Raw genomic sequence first — 17,182 nt, 5'->3', positions numbered from 1 at the left:
TGGTCTTCATTGTAATGTTCATCGTCTACTTTGATTATGTGCTTAGTATAATTGGATTATCATCTTGTTCATGCATAAGTTCATATAGCGCTCACTCTAAGGATCCATGGGTGGGTGGTCGACAATGTGTAAGTGTGGTGCTTATACGTTGTTTACCTGCGGATACACCATATATTCTGGGTCATGTGGTAGATCACGGATGTGACAATCTCGTTGAGTTCTTTATAGTCCATTCCCCAAATGTAGGTGCATGTAGGACACTCCCGTTGAGTCCTTTGTAGTCCCATTGAGATAGATGTAGAGGCCTTGAAAGTTTCTAACCAATGTTTAAACATTTCTTTCACAGGAGCAATTTTAATCTTTTTAAGCATGGCATAGAGCATTTTCAATTTGGCATGATAAACAAATCTTATGCCTTGCCTAGCAAACAAAGTCATGGCAATCCAATGATGCATGAACCTCAAAGTAGGATGATGAATATTCATATTTTGAGGTTGAAATTTGCCAACTACATTTTGACTAGAAATCATTCTCCAAAATTCATGGCGATTAAAACCTTTGAGAGCATGATCTAAGTCAATTTAGCATCTTGTATGAAAGCCTATGTGAGAGCTGAGATTTCTCCATGTAAGATAATATTCTTTCTCAAAAAGATGAAAAGTAATCCTACCCTTAACTTCTTGCAAAGAGCATAAGAATTGAATTATTAAGAGGCGAGAACCAAGGTTGTCAACAGGAGCAACATTCTCCCATTCGACGGCTTTCCAAATGGTGGCGAACTCAGAGTCCATACCTATTTTTGTGAGGAGGTCAGGGTGGTATGCCGGTGTGTGGATGAACTCGAGGTTCTTAATGAGGTTGTATGCTTGCACCTCCTAGTCTCCCTCTAAATCAAGGTGTGGATCATCGTCGCCCTCCTCCATTGGTTGTTCTTGCTCTTCTGTTGGCTTGGTTTCTTCTCTTTCATGCATCGAGCTCTCTTCAGGCTTGGTGTAGTGCACACTTGAGCTTCCACGGGAGCGTCTTGAGCTCGCTCCCATGGCCTTCTTGAAAGCACCGGCATTCTTCCTCCCGAACTTGCCCATGGCGGAAAGGACAACAACACAAAAGCTTGCAAACGAGGTTATGTTAGTGAAAACAAATTGAACAACCTGTGAGCTTGGCTTGGTGGTGATGAGCTTAGAAAATTTTTGCAAAGTTTCCTTGCACTTCAAACTTTGTGGAAAATATTTTTGTAAGTGGTGGAGCAAGTGAGAGTGAGTGGGAGTGAAAATGGAGAGTAGAGAGTGAGTGAGGGCTCACACCCGAGCTCTCGGGATTTATAAACGCGAAGCACCAGCTGAAGAGGGTGGAAGCAACGGCTAGGAGCCGTTGGAAGAGTGGGGGCCATAGCGGCGTCGGGCAGGGTGCGGACGCACCAGAGGTGGGCTCGCTCGGTCTCCCATATGCCTAGCTGCTTCCAATGCCCATTTTGAGCTCATGACCGTTGGTGTTGTCCTCTTTTGTAAATTTTTGTTACGAAATTGATTTTCCACAAAACTTTTATTATATTTTGAATTTTCATAAATATTTTTAAAATTAGAAATGATAACAAAAAAATCTATACTATCAAAAAGTGATTTTTATTTTATTTTTTTATAAAAAGTTCATTTTGAAGCAAATTTTAAATTTTGATTTTTTTTAAAAAAATGAAATTTTGAATTTTTTAAAGATAACTGCCGATTTATCTTTGGCAAGGGCTCAACATTTATAGTCCATCGACAAGACTTTTCCTCCTTTACTGCTCTGCAGCTACATGAACAAATTCAAGGGAATTCTTGGGTTGCCCCGGTATTTTCCCTGAATGGTTGACAGGAATGACGGCAGCAATTTGAGCAATTTGAGTTTCGATCATTTTATTAAATCTCAATTGCTTCTTAACAGAGGAGGATAAATTTTCAAGTTTTGAATTAATATTTTGAATCATTTTATCATTATATGAAAGCTTTTTAGTGATATTTTCATTAATTTTTGCTTGACCTAAAACTAGGTCTTTCAAGGAAGGTTGATTCGAATTATAATTTGAATTGAAGTTTGAATTACGTCCTTGCGGGCGGGACTGATTGTTCCACCCATTATTGTTACCTTGTCGGAACCCGTTGTTGATGTAGGTGGCATCTCATGGGTTTTGGGGCAGTAGTTCCCCAAATGTTTGACTTCACCACAGACTTTGCAAGTCATTTGCGAGTCCGTGGCCTAAATGCTCGCCATCATAGCTTCTTTTTCATGGGCCCTCTCATTCAGTCTTGATAACAATAAGTCCATTTTTGTGGCAAGCATATGCGTCTCCATCATGGTATGCATGCCTTTTTGTGATTTTTTGTGGCAGAACCTCCTAAGTTATAGGGTCCACATGCACCTGTCACTGTCCGATGACCTTTGACATTTATGCATATGTTTCCAATAACTTAAAAAGACTGTTGGGTGTCCTCGGGGAACCCCGAATCATCCACGATTTCCGAGCAGGATCACGTTATAGAGTCCTTGCAGTATTACAACATTTATTCAAACATCAATACCGGAGTAAAAACAGCGGAAGTCTTACAATAACATAATTTACAAAACAGTAGTTTCAAACCTCGCAACTAGGTTCGATGTTTATTACAAAACAAAATAGTGGAGTGGCATTATATTATAATACAAAACACACAATGAGACTGCCCTGCCCAAGGGCCACACATTTACTTCTCATCGTCATCACAAGGTACAACTGTCATGCAGCACGATCCAAAACAGATCTGCTCATGAGGCTCACCTGCAACAAGGGTCAACGAACCCTGAGTACAAAAGTACTCAACAAGACTTAACCGAAATATTAACTGATAAACTTAGGAATGCAGGCTCAGGGATTCAAGGTATAGCTTTAACAATGATCAAAGTTCTTTTGCGTAAAAGCTCTTTTAACAAAATTCTTTATATAGAAAACTTCATAAGAATTATATACAAAGCCGACACGATCCATGTTGAGATCATGAAACTTTATATCCAACACCTTCACAAGATTATTCGAGTTCCAGTTATTAATACTACGATGATGAACAGTGAGTTGAGTCTCCATAACCGAGGAGCAACGACGATTCGAACCGATTAAACCCAGCTAGGGATTCCAGACCACACGACATATGCAGGTCCCCGACCTACATATATCAACCTACTCTCGGATCCTCTAAAGCAAGAACGGGTCTGCGCCACCCGAGAATACAGTACTCCACCAATCCAGCCCATTGCCACGTGGGTACACGCTATTCCTGCCATCTCTCCACTCCCCATGCGCGAGTAGCCATTCTCGTAATAGAATCGCCAAGTTTAGGCTTACCAGAGTATGTGGTTAGTACTACAAATTCTCACCTCATGCAATTCAACAATGGACGTGCCTTAATCGACACAGGCGGAAAGAACCCGCTCACAAGACCTCCATGTCTTGTGGCTCACACACACTGAGTCCGCCCGGTCTAGATTTATTACTCCACATCTCCATATCACATGCTAACATAATTAACCAATGTTCCATTTAAAACTTGCAGGTGGCAGGTAGTCACCCGACTTTCCTCGTTCTACGCATAGCTAAGCAAAACTAGTCATATACGAGTTTAAAACTGGTAATATGGTAAATATGGAATAACAAGGGTGGTAATGCACCAATTAGGCTCTTATTTAACTCCTAATTACTTAATGCAGTAACGGAAAGCAAAAGCGAAATTAATTTGTAAAACACAAGGTAGGGTTGTATGCATCCGGGGCTTGCCTTCGTTGATGGAAAAGTCCGGTTCCTGCGACGTTTCACAAGTATTCGATCCGACCTCAACAGACGGAATAACCTCCTCAACAACTTGATTAACTACCACATGTTCACCTTCGTTCACAACATATAATAACAATGCCATGTTCAACATGATGCGGAATACGAAACATGATGCTCGATGATGGATGCAAAAATTAACAATTTGAATACAACTTTCCTTCGTGGTACAGTTGCAAGTCAAACAACTAAATCTTTTTCATAACACATACATCAATTGCCAAGGATCATTATCAATTAATGACCCAAGGTCATCACTCAATCCAAAATTTCAAGCAAAACCTAAATAATTAAAGGTTACTATTTGCTTTTATGAATTTATTATTTCATTCAAAATTATGAAATAAATCAACTTATTCTAATTGAGCTCAAAATTTTTTTGTAAATGTTCATTACATGATAAGTAAGTGGCAAAACAAATTTCATAATTTTTGGACAATTAAATAAGCCTAGAAAAATCATGGAAATCCATTTATTAATAAATGGAGCAATTTTTATCACATTCAAAAAGTACTGAAAAATATTACTTCATATTTTTCTTAAATACTTTACATCACAGAGAAGTCACACAAAAATTTTCATAATTTTTGGAGCTCTAAATAAATCTACACAAAAATAACAAAAATAGACACTATTCATTCAAATCTGAAAATAGAAAAAATTCATTTGAACGCTGAGTCACTGACAACCCGACCCCACATGTCATCATCAACCTCCGACGTTGACCACGGCAGCGACGGCTCTGACCAGCGATTCCTCGCCGACGGTGAGATCACCGGCGATGGCGATAGCACCAACATGTTCTACACTACTAGGCGTACCTATAGACGTACTTAGATGCACCGATTACGACTCAATTCTAGCTCAACGTCGACCATGGCGGACATGACGCCTCGGCGGTACTACGCCGGCGACTATAGGCCGGTAGCGGTTAAACTAAAGGTTGAGGAAGCACCAGCAGCTTACCCTGAACACAACTAAGCAGATAACAAGGTCGGAGAAGCAACGGTGACGCGGGTCGATGTCCACGGTGATCACGGTGGCGCAAGGGTCATCGGTGATGGTGTGCCGACGACTGAAGTGGACAAAATGGCCAAGCAACAATGAAATTAGCACTACGGCATCGAGACGAAGCCAAAGGTACAACAAGCAAGGGCAACGGCTCACCGACGGGCTCTGGCCACGGAGAGGTCGGTGGTGGCGGTGCTTCGGCCGGCTCTGAGGAAGAAAACGGCGTGCAGTGACACTGGACTGCTAGAGGCGAAGCAAACAGGCCAGGAATGAGCGAGAGTGTGGGGCGGAGAGAATGGCAGACACAATTGGCATGAGGGGCGACGGTGAGGACAAATTCCGTGAGCGCAGCAAGGTCACCGGCGATGGCGGAAACAGAGCAAGGGAGAAGAGCAACGACGACGACGGTTCAGGCTAAAAAGGGTGGCCAGGAAGCTCAAGGAAGCCACGACGAAGCCTTTACCGCGCCAACGCGACGCCCAGACGGCCATGACACGCCTGGAACGCCGAAGAAGGTCGTCGGCGGTGTAGTTTGAGCGGTGGGCACTGTTCACAGTATTTACAAGTTTGCCATTCGCCAAAATTCACAAATTACTCTCAAATTTTCATAACAACTCAAAAATCTCCAAAAACAAAAGTTGTTCAAAATCAAAAGTTCTACAACCTTGCTTCTATAACCATCTCCTAATTCGGTCTAAATTTTGAAATGAACTTTTGAATTTGAATAGGGAAATTTAACGAATTACGCCTTTTTGAATTACTCGAAATTTTTCTAAACAACTTGAAAAACTCCAAAAACAAACTTTGTATAACTTGTCAAGCTCTACACTTTTGCTTTTGGGCTCAACCCCAAAATATGCTTAGATTTTGAAATGGATTTTCAGGGTAGGATTTAAATGCTGAAAAGCGGGGTTTTCTCGAAAAATTCAAAATCCAAACAAACTTTGAACTTGAGTCAAACAATACAATGCAACACATACCACATAAATATAAACTTGTATTAGTGTATGCATCTCAAAGTTTTCACCAAATGCCAAATGCTTTGCAATGCATATGATGACATGTCAGATTTTAATATTTAAACACCCGAGGTGTTACAATCCTTCCCCCTAAAAGAAATCTCGCCCCGAGATTCAAAGCCAGAGAGTAAGTAATGGAAAAGGAAATGTGTCAGTTCAAAAATATCCAAAACGTATCTATAAAACAGCTGAGTTTCCTTTACAAAACGCAATTTGTAGCAACTGAGCTCAACTAACATTACTCTATTCTATATTGACGCTAGAATTTCTGGAAACTTTTCTAACAAGTAATCTTATGATTCCCAAGTAGCTTCCTCTTCTGAATGTTGATTCCATTGTATTTTATAGAACTTGATTGTCCGTCTTCGAGTAACACGATCTTTCTGATCTAACACTTGGATAGGATATTCGGAATAAGTTAAATCCGGTTCTAGTTCCACTCCTTCAACTTCAATGTTCTGTTCAGGCACTCGGAGACACTTCTTCAATTGAGAAACATGGAACACATCATGTATAGCTGCAAGATGTTCAGGTAATTTCAAACGGTATGCCACTTTTCCATATCGTTCCAGAATTTGATATGGCCCAATATATCGGGGTGCCAACTTTCCTTTAACACCAAAACGGGTAACTCCCTTCATTGGTGATACTTTCAGATATACAAAATCTCCTTTGTTAAATACCAATGGTCTCTGTCTTCTATCCGCATAACTCTTTTGTCGAGATTGAGCTATCTTCAAATTACTCTGTATTTGCCTAACCTTGTCTTCTGTTTCTTTCACAAGGTCAACTCCAAAGAATCTTCTTTCTCCAGGCTCAGACCAACTCAATGATGTTCTGCATCTACGACCATAGAGTGCTTCAAATGGAGCCATTCTAATGCTTTCCTGATAACTATTGTTGTATGAGAACTCGGCCAAAGATAAGCATTCATCCCACTTATTGGAATAGTTAAGGACACAACACCTTAACATATCTTCAAGTACTTGATTGACTCTTTCAGTCTGTCCATCAGTCTGCGGATGATAAGCTGTACTATACAGAAGTTTGGTACCCAATGAAGAATGCAATTGTTTCCAAAAGTTAGAGACAAACTGTGTACCCCTATCTGACACAATAGTCTTGGATACTCCATGGAGACTCATGATTCTTGCTAAATACATCTTGGCATATTGGATCGTAGGATATATTGTCTTGACTGGAAGAAAATGTGCTGACTTAGTGAGTCGATCTACAATAACCCATACTGAGTCAAATCCCTTTGATGTCTTGGGTAGACCAACAATAAAGTCCATACTTATGTCCTCCCACTTCCAAGATGGAATAGGTAATGGTTGTAATTCACCAGCAGACCTCAAATGTATAGCTTTCACCTTTTGACAAGTATCACACTTTGCTATATATCTAGCAATCTCTATTTTCATCTTAGTCCACCAGAATCTTTGCTTCCAGTCATGGTACATCTTGTTACTTCCTAGATGGATAGATAACCTAGTAGCATGTGCCTCATCTAGAATTGACTGCCGCAACTCAGGAACTTTTGGTACCACCAGGCGATCCTTGAACCATAACACATCTTCATCATCTATGCTAAAGCATTCCGCTTTTCCATTCTTGACTCTTTCCTTGATATGGGCTATACCCTTGTTTTCCTTCTGAGCAACAATAACTTGATCTCGAATAGTGGCTTCAACGATTATGTTGGTCAAACTTCCTTGTTGAATTACTTCCACATTCAACTTTTCCATTTCTTGACATAAATTCAGACCCATTGTTCTCACTGTCAGACAGTTGCAATAACTTTTGTGACTGAGGGCATCTGCAACCACATTTGCTTTACCCGGGTGATAATGTACTTCCAAATCATAATCCTTAATCAGTTCTAACCATCTTCTTTGTCGCATGTTCAATTCTGACTGAGTAAAGATATACTTTAAGCTCTTGTGGTCTGTATACATATGGCACGTATTACCAAGTAGGTAATGCCACCAAATCTTTAGAGTATGAACCACAGCTGCTAACTCTAGATCATGAGTCAGATAGTGTTCTTCATGTTGCTTAAGTTGCCTGGACGCATAGGCAATGACTCGGCCTTCTTGCATTAACACACATCCAATACCAATACCTAAAGCATCACAATACACATCAAATGGCTTCTCAATATCAGGTTGGGCTAATACTGGTGCAGTAGTCAACAATCTCTTCAAGGTCTAGAAAGCCTCTTCACAATCAGATGACCAGACAAACTTGACTTGGTTCTTCAACAATTCCGTTATAGGCTTTGATACTTTAGAGAATTCTAGAATAAACTGACGGTAATACCCCACCAATCCAAGGAAACTCCGAACTTGATGAACTATGGTTGGCGGTTTCCAATCAAGCACATCACTTACTTTGCCGGGATCAACTGCAACTCCTTCGGCTGACAAGACATGTCCAAGAAATTGCACTTCCTTAAGCCAAAAATCACACTTGCTGAACTTGGCATATAGTTGATGTTCTCTCAAATGGGTCAGAACAATTTTGAGATGTTCCGCATGTTCTTTCTTATTCTTGGAATATACTAGAATGTCATCAATAAACACCACTACAAACTTGTCTAGCTCAGGCATGAATACTGAGTTCATCAGATACATGAAATGAGCGGGAGCATTTGTCAAACCAAAAGATATTACCAAGTATTCATATAATCCATATCTTGTGGTAAATGCCGTTTTGGGAATATCTTCAGGCTTTATCTTAATTTGATGATACCCTGATCTCAAATCTATCTTGGAGAAAACTTTGGCTCCGACTAATTGATCAAAAACCAAATCTATCCGAGGTAATGGATACTTATTCTTGATGGTCACTTCATTCAACGGACGATAGTCAACACATAACCTCAGGGTCTCATCTTTCTTTTTCACAAAAATTGCTGGGCATCCCCAAGGTGAGGAACTAGGTTGGATAAACCCTTTCTCAATCAATTCTTGTAACTGAGTCTTCAACTCGGCCAATTCCTTAGGTGGCATCCTATAAGCTCTCTGAGAAATCAGAGCTATTCTAGGTTGTAACTCTATATTAAACTGTACATCCCTATCAGGTGGTAGACTAGGTAAATCTTCAGGAAACACATCCGGAAATTCACACACTACCGGAATATCTCTAATCTCTTTGACAGCAGTTGCACAAATCTTGCCCACTGATCTTCTTAGGGTTGGAAGTTGGATGAGAAGTTGAGAATTACTATCAGGCAAACTTACTCTTAAAGTCCTATTCAAAGCATCTATAATAGCCTTATGCTGATACATCCAATTCATTCCCAAGATTACATCTATATCCTGATCCTCAAGGATAATCATGGTAGTGGGAAAAATATGCCCACCCAGGTTTACGGGTACCTGGTATACCATTTCCTTAGTACACAGACGTCCCCCAGGCGACTGTATAAAGAAACTTTCCTTTGTTGCCCCAATTGAAATTTCATGCTTCACGACAAATGTTCTATTGATGAATGAATGCGATGCGCCAGAATCAAAAAGTATAACTGCAGGGTGATTGGCAACAGGAAACATACCCATCATCACTGGCTCCCCTTCTAGAATTTCTCCAGCTTGAATATAGAACACACGTCCTGTCTTCCTCTCATCTTTGCCCTTCTAAGCATTCTGATTGGGGTTCTTGTTTGGTGCCTGACCCTATTGTTAATTGGCAGGGGCCTTCTGATAATTTTGATTAACCTGCCTAGGATATGGACATTCCTTGGAGAAATGACCAGTCCTTCCACAATTGTAACATGGATAGTTGTGACCCTGGGATGTTGGAGCATTGCCACCAGGAGCATTGGTTGACTGTGAATTCGGATAGGTTATAGCAGGATGGACATTTGACTGTTGCCTGGCTTGAGACTGTGGCGGATGGTAAGGAGGACGATTATGATGTACTAGATGATAAATCACCCTCTGCCTCTTCTGATTTCCCCCAAAAGATCCAGACGGCATACTCTTTTTCTTTTTAAGCTCCTTATGCTACCGATACTTTGACTCTGAAGCAATTGCAATATTTACGGCCTCATGTTAAGTGACATTGGTACAAGTGGTCATTATAGTCTGCAACTTGGTATTCAGGCCTCTCATAAACCACCTCTTCTTCTTGGCATCAGTATTGACATGTTCTGATGCATATTGGGACAGATGATTAAATCTTCCCACATACTGCATCACGGTTTGATCTCCTTGCTTCAAAGCAAGGAATTCATCTAACTTCATTGCCATCACTCCTTCAGGGATATAATGGGCTCTGAAGGCAGTACGGAACTCAACCCAAGTTATTGGAATGCCAGCAGGTTGCATAGCCACTAAGTTCGCCCACCAAGCACTTGCTGCACCTCTAAGTTGCTGGGCGGCAAACGCAGGTTTCTGATATTCCGTGCATGGAATAATGTCAAATTTCTGCTCCATGGTTCAAAGCCAGTCATCAGCCTCCAATGGTTCATCTGCCTTGGTGAACACTGGTGGTCTTGTGTCTGTAAAGTCAACATATGTAGCCTCCTGTCTGTTATGGTGGCGACCACGGTTTCTGTGCATCTGATTCTGATTACTCTGAGCCATCTCATGAAGCAAATGAGAATTTTCAGCCGTCACATTAATAAGTGCGGTTATAGCATCAGCTAAATTTGTTGGAACTGGTGGCAGATCTGGAATACCATCCTCATCTTGTGAAGTTCCAGGAATATACAAACCCCGCGTACGACGCATCTGCTCATAACAAACCAAACTTTATTCACATGTCTTTATTGAATCGTACCAAAGTTTACTCTAGACCCATTACATAGAGTTTACTAATGTACAAACAAACCCGCGAGTATGAAAACAAAACTACATAACTTGACTAGAGCTACTATTATACAACTCTACTCCTTTCCTCAATTACTTCAAACTTCAGGCTCGGTATCCATTCCGGAATTATTACCGCCTTCATCATCACTTTCATTGATCATTACTAATTCTTCAGGATCTTCTTCTTCTTCCTCTCCCGATTCATCATCATCGGCAAGGATGACACCGGGGTCCATGGCATCAGCTTGAGGCTCATGATTCGGATTTAGTAGATTGCTAAGCCTATGAACTTCCTCATGTAGATAGGTATTATGTTCTTCTAAATCTTCTACATAGAATTCTAGCTCATGGGTTCTAGCTCTAGCTACATTTTCCCTCTGCCAAGCTTCATTTCTTCCCTCCACCGTATGAACCAACATACGTTCACAATTCCTATGCACGGTGGTGAGATGCCTCAATTGACCCTGTAATTCTCCTACTTGTATAGCATCCAAAGCCCTATCTCTAGTAGCTTGTGCTAACTCTACAGAAATCCTCTGTATCTCTACCTGGGGATCAGGCCTAGCACTGCTACTGCTAGCACCATCATTTCCAGGGGCAAGTTGGTGATGAGGAACTCCTTTGGGTCCGGTGGACTTACGGGGCGTCATCTTGGCACGAGCCATACTGTAGGAAGCCAATTTAATCCAAGTAAGACCATTTGATCAAAATCCAAAAAGTAGCTAAGATGGATTACATTCCTCCAACCAGACTCACTACTCAACTCCAGACTAAGAGGTGAAGGAAGTAACGAGTGAATTATTCATGATGCATGAATCGTTCTTACGAACAAAAACATCAAAGTTTATAATGCACATAAACAACATTTATTTTTATATAGGGCATAATAAGATTACTACTCCACCACACAAAACCTTTTTTATCAAATATGGAATGGTGAGAAAGAAATAAGATAAGTCAGAAGCAATTTGGACCAAATTATCAAGTTAAATTTAGTCATCCCAAATCATTTTGAAGTTTTTGCAAAACAATACAACAAAAACCTTGCAACGACCGCTCTGATACCATTCTATGGCAGAACCTCCTAAGTTATAGGGCCCACATGCACCTGTCACTGTCCGATGACCTTTGATATTTATGCATATGTTTCCAATAACTTAAAAAGACTGTCGGGTGCCCTCGGGGAACCCCGAATCATCCATGATTTCCGAGCAGGATCACATTACAGAGTCCTTGCAGTATTACAACATTTATTCAAACATCAATACCAGAGTAAAAACAATGGAAGTCTTACAATAACATAATTTACAAAACAGTAGTTTCAAACCTCGCAACTAGGTTCGATGTTTATTACAAAACGAAATAGTGGAGTGGCATTATAATATAATACAAAACACACAATGAGACTGCCCTGCCCAAGGGCCACACATTTACTTCTCATCGTCATCACAAGGTACAACTGTCATGCAGCACGATCCAAAACAGATCTGCTCATGAGGCTCACCTACAACAAGGGTCAACGAACCCTGAGTACAAAAGTACTCAACAAGACTTAACCGAAATATTAACTGATAAACTTAGGAATGCAGGCTCAGGGATTCAAGGTATAGCTTTAACAATGATCAAAGTTCTTTTGTGTAAAAGCTCTTTTAACAAAATTCTTTATATAGAAAACTTCATAAGAATTATATACAAAGCTGACACAATCCGTGTTGAGATCATGAAACTTTATATCCAACACCTTCACAAGACTTATTCGAGTTCCAGTTATTAATACTACGATGATGAACAGTGAGTTGAGTCTCCATAACCGAGGAGCAACGACGATTCGAACCGATTAAACCCAACTGGGGATTTTAGACCACACGACATATATAGGTCCCTGACCTACATATATCAACCTACTCTCGGATCCTCTAAAGCAAGAACGGGTCCGCGCCACCCGAGAATACAGTACTCCACCAATCCAGCCCATTGCCACGTGGGTACACACTATTCCTGCCATCTCTCCACTCCTAGTGCGCGAGTAGCCATTCTCGTAATAGAATCGCTAAGTTCAGGCTTACCGAAGTATGTGGTTAGTACTACAAATTCTCACCTCATGCAATTCAACAACGGACGTGCCTTAATCAACACAGGCGGAAAGAACCCGCTCACAAGACCCCATGTCTTGTGGCTCACACACACCGAGTCCACCCCGTCTAGATTTATTACTCCACATCTCCATATCACATGCTAACATAATTAACCAATGTTCCATTTAAAACTTGCAGGTGGCAGGTAGTCACCCGACTTTCCTCGTTCTACGCATAGCTAAGCAAAACTAGTCATATACGAGTTTAAAACTGGTAATATGGTAAATATGGAATAACAAGGGTGGTAATGCACCAATTAGGCTCTTATTTAACTCCTAATTACTTAATGCAGTAACGGAAAGCAAAAGCAAAATTAATTTGTAAAACACAAGGTAGGGTTGTATGCATCCTGGGCTTGCCTTCGTTGACGGAAAAGTCCGGTTCCTACGACGTTTCATAAGTATTCGATCCGACCTCAACAGATGGAATAACCTCCTCAACAACTTGATTAACTACCACGTGTTCACCTTCGTTCACTACACATAATAACAATGCCATGTTTAACATGATGCGGAATACGAAACATGATGCTCGATGATGGATGCAAAAATTAACAATTTGAATACAACTTTCCTTCGCGGTACAGTTGCAAGTCAAACAACTAAATCTTTTTCGTAACACATACATCAATTGCCAAGGATCATTATCAATTAATGACCCAAGGTCATCACTCAATCTAAAATTTCAAGCAAAACCTAAATCATTAAAGGTTACTATTTGCTTTTATGAATTAATTATTTAATTCAAAATTATGAAATAAATCAACTTATTCTAATTGAGCTCAAATTTTTTTTGTAAATGTTCATTACATGATAAGTAAGTGGCAAAACAAATTTCATAATTTTTGGACAATTAAATAAGCCTAGAAAAATCATGGAAATCCATTTATTAATAAATGGAGCAATTTTTATCACATTCAAAAATTACTGAAAAACATTACTTCATATTTTTATTAAATACTTTACATCACAGAGAAGTCACACAAAAATTTTCATAATTTTTAGAGCTCTAAATAAATCTACACAAAAATAACAAAAACAGACACTATTCATTCAAATATGAAAATAGAAAAAATCCATTTGAACGCTGAGTCACTGACAACCCGACCCCACATGTCATCATCAACCTCCGACGTTGACCACGGTCGCGACGGCTCTGACCAGCGATTCCTCGCCGACGGTGAGATCACCGGCGATGGCGATGGCACCAACATGTTCTACACTACTAGGCGTACCTATAGACTACTTAGATGCACCGATTACGACTCATTTCTAGCTCAACGTCGACCATGGCAAACACGGCGCCTCGGCGATACTACGCCAGCAACTACAGGCCGATAGTGGTTAAACTAAAGGTCGAGGAAGCACCAGCAGCTTACCCTGAACACAACTGAGCAGATAACAAGGTCGGAGAAGCAACGGTGACGCGGGTCGATGTCCACGGTGATCACGGCGGCGCAAGGGTCGTCGGTGATGGTGTGCCGGCGACTGAAGTGGACAAAACAGCCAAGCAACAATGAAATTAGCACTACGGCATCGAGACAAAGCCAAAGGTACACCAAGCAAGGGCAACGGCTCACCGACGGGCTCTGGCCACGGAGAGGTCGGTGGTGGCGGTGCTTCGGCCGGCTCTGAGGAAGAAAACGGCGTGCGGTGACACTAGACTACTAGAGGCGAAGCAAACAGGCCAGGAATGAGCGAGAGTGCGGGGCGGAGAGAATGGCAGACGCAATTGGCATGAGGCGCGACGGTGAGGACGAATTCCGTGAGCGCAGCAAGGTCACCGGTGATGGCGGAAACAGAGCAAGGGAGAAGAGCAACGACGACGACGGTTCAGGCTAAAAAGGGTGGCCAGGAAGCTCAAGGAAGCCACGATGAAGCCTTTACCGCACCAACGCGACGCCCAGACGGCCACGACGCGCCTGGAACGCCAAAGAAGGTCGTCGGCGGTGTAGTTTGAGCGGCGGGCACTGTTCACAGTATTTACAAGTTTGCCATTCGCCAAAATTCACAAATTACTCTCAAATTTTCATAACAACTCAAAAATCTCCAAAAACAAAAGTTGTTCAAAATCAAAAGTTCTACAACCTTGCTTCTATAACCATCTCCTAATTCAGTCTAAATTTTGAAATGAACTTTTGAATTTGAATAGGGAAATTTAACGAATTACGCCTTTTTGAATTACTCGAAATTTTTCTAAACAACTTGAAAAACTCCAAAAACAAACTTTGTATAACTTGTCAAGCTCTACACTTTTGCTTTTGGGCTCAACCCCAAAATATGCTTAGATTTTGAAATGGATTTTTAGGGTAGGATTTAAATGCTAAAAAGCGGGGTTTTCTCGAAAAATTCAAAATCCAAACAAACTTTGAACTTGAGTCAAACAATACAATGCAACACATACCACATAAATATAAACTTGTATTAGTGTATGCATCTCAAAGTTTTCACCAAATGCCAAATGCTTTGCAATGCATATAATGACATGTCAGATTTTAATATTTAAACACCCGAGGTGTTACATTTTTGTTCCTCTCTCTAGCTCACATTTGCCACCATTTTCTCGATGAGTTGCCCTGGCATTAGCGATAGTGAGGGAAAGGAATGCCCCTCCAGCAGCGGCATCTACGTGCCCCTTCGATATGGGCGTGAGCCATTTGTAGAAGTTCTAGAGCATGAGCTAGTCCTCCGTTCCATGGTGCGGGCAGGCTTGGATGTAATCTTGGAGCCTTTCCCACGCCTCAGGGATGTATTCGAGTGAAGATTGCTGGAAGTTTGAAATTTTCCCTCTCAGGGCATTGGTTCTGCCCATGGGGAAAAACTTCACGAGGAACGCCACAAAACATTTGTCCCATGTGTTGATAGCTTCCTTCTCTTTGTAGAGTCACTATTTCACCTTCCCCGTGAGGGAGAAGGGAAACATACGGAGCCTGATACTAGCTGCTTTGTCATCTTTGATGACTATGGTGTCGCATAGCTCTAGGAAGTGTTGGAAGTGAGCACTTGCGTCCCCTCTTGGCAAACCACATAATTGGTTTGCCTGTACCATCGTGATGAGGCCAGTGTGCAGCTCAAAGTTTCCAGTACCCATGTTGACAGCGGGCCTAATAGGCATGTTGACAACAGCGGGGGTGGAGTAGTCGTGGAGTGACTTGGCCATAGCGGTAGTAGCAGATGGTATAGGAGTGACTAATTCAACTATCGGTGAAGTAGTAGAAGAAGCGATACGAGACCAGCTCTTCCTTAGGAGTGCGTCTATATTATCGGTGTAGTTGTTTGGCAGATCAAAACCACTCATACACTATCCTATTTTCATCCACAACAAGAAGAAAACAAGCAAAATTAGCCTGCATAAACTATGGCTACCATTACATGCATGTGATCATTGTTCATGTCCTACTACATTCTTTAACCTATGCCCTCCCTAGCAACGGCGCAAGAAATACTTGTTGGCATTTCTTAGTGCAATCACCAAGTGTGGAGGTTTTAAGTCCATCCTCGGCAACGGTGCCAGAAATGCCTGTTGGTATTTCTTAACACCATCACTAAGATTGAGTTAACCTTAGCGACGCTACCAAGAAACACCAACTACGATAGTTGTTAACAATTACATAAATATCCACAAGTGCACAGATCTATCATTGTAGCATTTCATCCGAAAGTAATCAGGGTATCGTTATTTATATTTTTCCAAAGGAGGGCAAAGTATAAGAGTCTAGCATAGATATAAACATGATTACATACTTACATAGTGGACCATAGTTCATCACAGGGCTAAAAATGGTATATCAAGGATGGTGGACACACATTTGGGCCAACCTCAAGGATAAAAGGAAAACAAAGAATAAAAGAATATTCCTACATGCAGCCAGCATGTTCTAATATAGCCATGCAAAGAACAGATAATGATCATACCAGTTACATGACTAGAGTTAGAGCTAAGTGTGAGATGGATGGGGAGATCTCTATGCACTGGTCTGCCAGCAAGCTAGGGAGACTTTAAGACTCCTACACAATATCTGGACGTGGGGGATTACAATAACCATGGAATACCGTCATATTCGAAGGTTCCCGTGTACCCGAGTAGCACGCCCGTGTACAACAAAACCAACCATATCCCCCCCGGTACTCTGACCATACGGATTGACAAGTAAGAATATGGGCAAACCCAAAGGAACGACTAATTGTCAATTCAACCCTAGCTCTACTTCTACTCATACACATCATATGAATGATTAAGCATAAAGTTGAACAAAGTAAAGTCATAACATACAAACTATATGCTAGTTCATATATCATGATTATAACAAGACAACTATACTCTAGTTCTATAGCACAACTATATAAATGATATGAGAGC

General features: G+C 41.0%; 1 non-coding gene across 1 annotated transcript; it reads left to right on the top strand.

Moving 5' to 3' along the window:
- Positions 1-15,512: 15,512 nt before the first annotated feature.
- Positions 15,513-15,619, top strand: LOC136530070 (small nucleolar RNA R71). The gene has a single exon (XR_010777577.1). It is a non-coding gene; the product is annotated as a small nucleolar RNA R71 (small nucleolar RNA).
- The last annotated feature ends 1,563 nt before the right edge of the window (positions 15,620-17,182 follow it).

The sequence above is a fragment of the Miscanthus floridulus genome, chromosome 19 (assembly GCF_019320115.1).
Source record: "Miscanthus floridulus cultivar M001 chromosome 19, ASM1932011v1, whole genome shotgun sequence".
Lineage (NCBI taxonomy): Eukaryota > Viridiplantae > Streptophyta > Magnoliopsida > Poales > Poaceae > Miscanthus > Miscanthus floridulus.
The sequence above is the reverse complement of the archived record's forward strand: the minus strand, read 5'-3'. Positions and strand labels throughout refer to the sequence as shown.